Here is an 8,140-nt window from a genome sequence, read left to right on the forward strand (position 1 = left end):
TCCTCCTCTAACGCCTGTCTCCTTTTTAATTTTTTTTGTAACAAGTTACTAAATATTTTAAACTACTTTTTAGTTCTCTTGAGATTATTTTCTGGATTATGTTTGGCTTAATCTTGTAAAAACAGTAGTAAAAAGAAGTCAAAAATCAAGTTGTAACATAAATACAAGAGTCTCTTAGGCATTTATTTATCTATTTTTTCCACAAATAAGATCTTTTATTTATCACCATTAAAAGTCTGAATTGTAAACAGATTCTTGAACAGGTGGCTCGTAGCCATCAGCTCGTTCAACTTTAACGTATCTCATCTCCAGTAGCTTTTCCAGAACTACTGCCTTCACCATGAAGCTCCATGAGTTTTCCCAATTCAAACTTGGACTTCTTCAGCATTTTTACTTTCCTAACAAACACATCATGGAGAGGGTAAATAGACTGGCAAACCTTCTCTATGTCCTTTCCAATGCTGTCTGAAATGAGTTTATTGACCACTTCTTTCAAGTCATTTGTCTGCACCTCTTGGGTCATGATTACCATCATTTTCTTCCAGATTTGAAGGACCTCTTGGTGCTGAGCATAAGGTATCTTCCGAATTTGGTTGTTGCATTTTTTAGTAAAACCAACACAGAACAGGCGAAGCAAATAACCATCTGTAGTCTTGACATCAATGTGAGCTTCAATCACAGTCTGCCATTTTTTGACCATGAAGTACATTTTGTCAAGGGTATAATCCATTCATGGAAGTTGGTTAAGCAGTTTGTGCCCTGAACATCCTTAGTAATTAGCTTGGATTTAGTAACTTCATCGTTCTGCAAATCAGTAAGACTCACTTCAAAAACACGACCCTTGAGTCCATCAAATGCAATTTTGGTTCCTTGAGTCCTTGTGACTAGAGTTTTCCTAATATTTCTTATATTGAACATAGCTGGTGCCTTCACATCATACCAACCTTTCTTAAAAAATGGTTCAACCACTTTCTTCTTGGCTCTTTTTTTTTTTTTTTTTTTTTAATTTTTTATTGTGTGATAACTTACATGGGGGAACATTAGTTTTACATTCATTCTACCATACATCATTTCATTGCCATAGTTACCATCCCATCCAGGCATCATCACCCAACCAAAGGGTATACCCTGCAGGTCCCCCCTCCCCCCACGGTCTCCCCACGGTCCTCAGCACACAACCCCATTCCCTCCCTGGATCTCGAGTCCTCAGCCACTCCATCTCTCCATGTCATCCTCTCTGTCTCCATCTCAGGCCTCACTGCTTCTCTGGGTGGGTTCCAGATCTCCGCTCTTCTCCAGTGATGGTCCCAGGGGCCTTCGCTCCTAGACTGAAAAGTTAATCACTCCCTTCCTTGCTATAAAATATCTGCCTTTACATTTCCAGTCCTCACAATCTGTCCTGATAAGAATTATTCGCCCTTGCATCACAAGAGACCCATCTGCATTTATTTTCATCAGCCCTTCCTAGACAGGTTGAATATTACTCACTTGAGACTCTATCATCCTCACCGCCCTGTCGATCTAAGTTCCTTCTTGAAAGCTTGTAAGCCAGTCACTTCTTACCTTTGTATCCCTCCCCCCATTTTGGGTAGCCAATGTTCAAGTTGCCCATCCCTATACTGGACACATTGTAGCCCCTTTTTAGGTATTCCAATCAGTTTTAGGCAGAAGATGGACATACAAGTTTTCTATGGTGATATTTCTGGCTATTCCTTTCTCTACTATCCCATGACTGTTTTATAATATAATGCATGGAAAACCAAGGTTCAAAAGTCATTGGCTCCTTTTTGCCACCTTTTGTAAGGTGCTTGTTCTTGCCGACCACCATGGTGCTGCTCAGAGAGCCAAAAGCCTTTACTTATTTATTTTTAATTATATTCTATTAAGTTGTCAGAAGGTCTCAAAAATATTGTGCATCCTTAAGAAAAACATTTCTTTTGTTTTCAATGTTTGAAGCCAACATTGAAGGTAAGAAAAGCATGATGCCTTGAAATTTCCAAATGGTTACTTAGAAATGTCATGGTTGTGTCCAAATCTGGTATAAGGGAGTGTTGAGCTATCCTTTTAAATAGAATGGCAGAAAAATATCTTATTTGTACACTTTAAATTCTACTCTTCACTGGTCTCAAGGATATCTTTCTTCTCAGATGTATACAAGAAATAACTGTTGATTTTTTTGAATTTCTGTATTGTGAAATGAGTGAAAGTTTGCAGAGCAGATCATTAGCTAAGCAATGGAAATAATAAAAAGGGAGTGGAACTAGTTTTTAGGATAAAGAATGGTATGAAATTAATAAATTATTCAAAATAAAAGTAAACAGATGCAAGCATCAACTAATAATCAGAAGGAGGGATATACAAGGTATGAATTTGATAAAATCAAAAGTTGATGCTGGAAGTTGTCAGAAGTTAAATGAAATAACCTAAGCATTGTTGTTGTTAAGTGCTAACAAGTCGATTCTGACCCATAGGGTTTCCAAGGAGTAGCTGGTGAGCTTGAACCAATGACCTTACAGTTCAAATGACTTTACAGTCTGACACATTAGCCCACAGTGCCACACCAGGACTCTTAAGCATTGTTGTTGTTGTTGTTAAGTGCCGTCAAGTCGGTTCCGACCCATAGCGACCCTGTACAGGGTTTCCAAGGGTGTAAATCTTTACGGGAATAGAAAGCCTCATCTTTCTCCCGCGGAGTGGCTGGTAGTTTCGAACCGCTGACCTTAAGGTTCACAGGCCGATTCGTAACCACTACGCTACCAGAGCTCCTTAGTGAGATGAAATTCACAGGCATTGGCCAATTTATGTCTGATAATCATCTGGTCTGCTATGCCAGAAATGACAAATTAAAGAGGAATGACATCACATTTATCATCAAAAAAAACATTTCAAGGTGTTATTGTTGAACAATGTTCATAGCCCATTGTCCAATGCTATCCATACATTTAGAAAAATATGCATATGTTAATTAGGAAGAGCAGTTAATTTGACAGTTCAAATTTACAGACTAGCCATTAATGCCAGGGATGAACTTCTGCAGTCTGAAACTGATCTTTTGCTGTCTGAAACTGATCAAACATACATTGATAATTAGTTGTGATTAGAATATGAATGTCAGAAACAAAAAACAGACTAATCAGTAGTTGATAAACATGATGTTGATGATAGAAACAGTACTGGGCAATCACACGCTAGAATTTTGCAAGACAAACATCTTATTAATTTCCAATATATTTATTTTAACAACATAAATGATATTCATATATGAGGATCTCTTTAGATAGAAAGGTGTCCTGGTGTGGCACAGTAGGATAAGCACTGACTGTTAGCCATGAGGTCTGTGGATCAAACCTTCCAGCCGCTCCTTTAAAACCCTATGAGGAGGAACTGACTCAATGGCACTTAAGAACAACAATAGCAACATGGTTGGAATATGTTGGTGTTAAGTGCCATTGAGTTGGATCCGACCCATAGTAACTGTGTATAGGGTTTCAGAGGAATATACAAGAATCAAATCAAATCCATCAATATTGCAAGTCAAAACTTGTATTATTTCTTCAGTTATTTCAACATGAGAAATGCTGAGCATGTTCTCCCCATGTCTGTGAGAGTCAAAATGCAGAATTGAGAATAACCCACCTGCATTTAAAGAACATCTCAAGAATATATTTGACACATTGAACATTAATGAATGGAAACCAGAGATATTATGAGATTACATCAAGGGCATCATATATAAAGAAAGCAAAAGGTTTTTTTTTTTTGTTTTGTTTTGTTTTTTTTGTTTTTAAAGACAAGAGGGAAAGAAAAGGCCAAACTAGTTGTGTGTGGAAAGAGGCTTGCTCATAAAAGTAGATTATCTAAAGTGAAAGGGAAAACATAGTATAATAAAGAAGCTGAGCAGAAAGTTTCTAAGGGTAGTCTGAGAAGACAAAATAGAGTTAAAATGGAATGTTCAGAAACCTGGAGTCAGAAAACAAAATGGAATAACACAGCATTTCCCAAACTGAAAAAAAAAAAAAAAAACAACTAAAGAAAAAATTCAATATTAAAATATTCCATAGGCAAAATATTGAAGGACACAGGAGGGACTCAAAGAAAATAGAAAGAATACACAGCTACTCTAACAAGACTATCAAGTCGGTGTTCAACTACTACAAGAAGCTGTATATGATACAGAAGCAATGATAATGAAAGAAGTTAAAGTTGCACTGAAAAAAAAAACACAAGGATCCAGGCATTGATATAATACAAATTTAGATGTTTCAATAAATAGATGCAACATTGGAAGTGATCACTCATCTCTGCCAAGAAATTTGGAAGACTGGAAGAGATCAATATCTGTGTCATTCCAAAACATTTTATCCAACAGAATATGGAAGTAAATTTTTCTGAAGAGCATTAAAAACAATTGCAACAATGTATTGACAGGACAGTGTCAGAAATTCAAGCTGGATTCAGAAGAAAACATGGAATAAAAAATATCATTGCTGATGTTTGATGGATCTTGGCTGAAAACAGAAAATGACAAAACAATACTTCCCTGTTTTATTGACTTTGCAAACGCATTTGACTACCTGGATTAGAACAAATTATGAATTACACTGAGAAGAATGGGAATTCCAGAACGCTTAATTGTGCTCAATTAGAACCTGTATGTAGATCATGAAGTGGTAGGTAGTTGAAACAAAATAAAGGGAGAGTGAGTGGTTTAAAATCAAGAACAATGTGAATTAGTTGTTGTAAACTTCATATGTAATGTTGAGAAAACAGTCTGAGAAATGGGAATATCTGAAGAAGAATGTGGTATAAAAATTGGAAGAGGATTCATTAACAATCTGTGACATACAAAAGATACCACCCTGCTTACTGAAAGTGAGGACTTAAAGCATTTATTGATGAAGATCAAAGACTATAGACTTCGGTATGGATTGCACCTCAACATAAAGGAAACAAAAATTCTCACCACTGAACCATCAAGCAAAATCACAATAACCAGAGCTTTAGCAAAAGTAAAAGAAAGTCATTCAGTGAGATTGACTAACACAGTAGTTGTAACAGGGGGCTCAGGCATAGCAAAGATTGTAAGGATGGTGTAAGACTGGACAGTATTTTGTTCTGTTCTACAAGGTACTGCAATGAACAGAAATGAACTCAATGGCACCTAAGGACATCAAGAGTGCTCCTTGGAGACCACACTTCATATATCATATTTCGGACATATTGTCAGGAGGGATCAGTCAATGGAGAAGGATATCATGTTTGGAATGGTGGATGGTCAGAGAAGAGGAAGACCCCCAGAGAGATGGATTGGCAAAGTGGCAGCATCAATGGGCTCAAACATTGCAACAGTGTGGTTGGCCCAAGACTGGGCAGTGTTTCATTCTGCTGTGCATAAGGTCGCTGTGAGTCGGTACTGACTCAATGGCACCTAATAAGAACAACATATGGTGGCTTGCATGTTGCTATGATTCTGGATACTCTGCCACTGGTACTTAAATACCAGTAAGGTCACTCATGGTGGACAGGTTTCAGGTGAGCTTCCAGACAGATTAAGAAAAAGGAGAGATGGACTACTTTCAAACATTTAGTCACTGAGAACTTTATGAAGAGCAGTGGAACACTGCCAGATAGCACCAGGATATAGAATGTTTAAACAGGATGAAAAGCACCAGAATATTATCAGATATATACCAAAAGTTGAACCCCTCAGGTTGGAAGGAACTCAAAATATGAATGTGGAGGTACTGCCTCCTAAATGTAAAATTGACTATGACATGAATGGAGTAAAACTTTCAGAACTTTCATTTGCTGATGGGACACAGCTCAAAATCAGGAGAAACAGCTGCAAATATCCTTTAACAACTGAAACATGGAATGTACAATGTATGAATCTAAGAAAATTGAAAGTTCTTATGTTTGGCAAAGTGGAAGATCAGCGAAAAGGAGGAAGACTCCCTACGAGATGGATTGGCACAGTGACAGCAGCAATGGGATTAAGTGTAACAATGATTGTGAGGTTAACAGAGGTCTAGGCAATGTTTTTTCTGTTTTTCTTTCTTTCTTTCTTTCTTTTTTTCCCCATAGTGTCACTCTGAGTAGGCACCTAGTGAATGGCAGCTTACAACAGCAACAATATATATAGAAGGTTATACCATGGAAATGGCTCACAGTTGTTAATCCCAAGGTCACCAGAGAGAAAAAAGAGAGGACGCTCTTCCTATGTGTTCATTAAACAGAGTGGGCCACACCCACGAGAAGACATCCTGTCAATTGATGGACTGATCCTACCCTATCATCCTAGAGTCAGTTATCAACTGTCAAATCACTGAGAAGCGTTGTCCATTCAAGTTGACACAAACTCTTAGCTATCACAGATTTGGAATTGACATATTCCACACAAGTGACTGGCAGAGTATATCAGAGGGTTTAGAAACATAATGTAAAAAAGGAGGTTTACAGGCAAATGTGAAACAACTGGTTTTTATAAGCAGAAGAGTAGCATAATCATCTAAATTTGTTGAATGAATAAATAAAAATAGAGGCATGTCAATAAATAACTATTTTTATCTTGAGATTTTTCTAATTAAGCAGCCCATGTGTGCTAGAATTTTCATGATTTACTTATGGACACAAAGCATTTCCTTTAAAATAGTTTCCATAGCATGACAAATACAGTTGACTTATTTTTTTTTACAATCTTTATTTCTATGACTGTCTTCCTGAAAATTTTCTTGAAATGATGAAGTTTTCAGTGATAGGTGTTTGATGAGACAGCTGTTTAATCGACAATTTTTGAATTCCATCATCATCTCTCTATTCATTAGCTATTCATTTTGAGTTTGAAAAATTAAAGCCCATCTGCATTCTCTTGCCTCTGCCCAATACCAATTTCAAATATCCTGATGTGCTCAGCTTTGCATTGGCAGAGGCGTGTGCCTATTATATGCGGAATATGTCATCTTGTTCACAGCATAGGTGACAGATCCTTTCCACTTTGCTTAGTGTTTCTCACCTAAATTACTCTTGAGAAAACACTCTTTGAAGAAACAACCAGATGGTTTCCCTCACATACTTGAGGAGCAGATTGGCAGTTTTAGTTCTGTCTCAACACTTGTTGAGTGACTAGCTCCTATGTTTTCTGTAGTTTAGAATGCCAGGTAAATTTATGTCCCCAAAATACACAGAAAGTAAATTCTCAGTAAACTCTTCTTTAGCAAGTCATTATACAGAAGTCAGGCAATCTGGGTTTATGTGCTGAGCAAATCCCTGACACTGGAGAAATGCTTAATCTCACTGGAGTTATTTGATGCAACTGAAATAAGGACAGGAAATCCCTTGAATTCATCATGCCACACCAATTACTCTGATTCCTCTTCTAATCCTGAGCTAGATGATGTAATTAGCATTGCCAGAGAAGACTTCATTTGAGGGATCATTTTTACAGTCTTGTATCTAGAGTAATTACTACAATACTGAGCTCGAAATGAAACTACTTCTACTGACCTTTACCAGTGGAGTCATAATACTTCCTTTTCATTTCATGTCTCCCCCTTTTTCCCAAGCCAGAATTCACAGTATTAGTGTTTCAGAGGACAGTACTACTACTTTGGTTGTCAAAAATAAAGCAATTATCAGGTCTCATGTTTTTAACCTTCATCTGCCATTGACCCAAAGACTGGTTGATGTTAATAATTTTCTTCCTTATTGTTGCCAAAGCTTGAAAACTTCTTAATACCAGTGATTGATTAGGAAGTTACTAACTTTGTTCCACTGACTTTCTGAGTCATGGAGAAAAAGAAAGCACAATTCTTACAATCCAGAGGTAAGTTTTTTGTTTTGTTATATTTTTACTGCATATTTAGAAACTGGTTTCCATTTATGTATAATTTGCTGTTGTAAATCAAGAAAGAATTCTGAGTTTCTCAAATGTATATTATTTGAGCTTTACTGATCACTCAATTTCAGCAGAAGTATCCTATCTATCTTCTTATAAAGAAGCAAAGAAAGGCAAGTGTACCAAGCAAAAACAGGCAAGTGTACCAGGCAGTTTAACTAATACAGGTAAAGAAAGGCAAGTGTACCAAGCAGATAAAGGCAAGTGTACCAGGCAGATTACCTAATACAGCTAAAAGGAATGGTG

General features: G+C 37.0%; 1 pseudogene; it reads right to left on the reverse strand.

Annotated features, from left to right (window-relative positions):
• Positions 1-228: 228 nt before the first annotated feature.
• LOC102811433 lies at positions 229-1,503 on the reverse strand (annotated as a pseudogene).
• Positions 1,504-8,140: the final 6,637 nt, after the last annotated feature.

The sequence above is a fragment of the Chrysochloris asiatica genome, unplaced genomic scaffold (genome assembly GCF_000296735.1).
Source record: "Chrysochloris asiatica unplaced genomic scaffold, ChrAsi1.0 scaffold00170, whole genome shotgun sequence".
Classification (NCBI taxonomy): Eukaryota; Metazoa; Chordata; class Mammalia; order Afrosoricida; family Chrysochloridae; genus Chrysochloris; species Chrysochloris asiatica.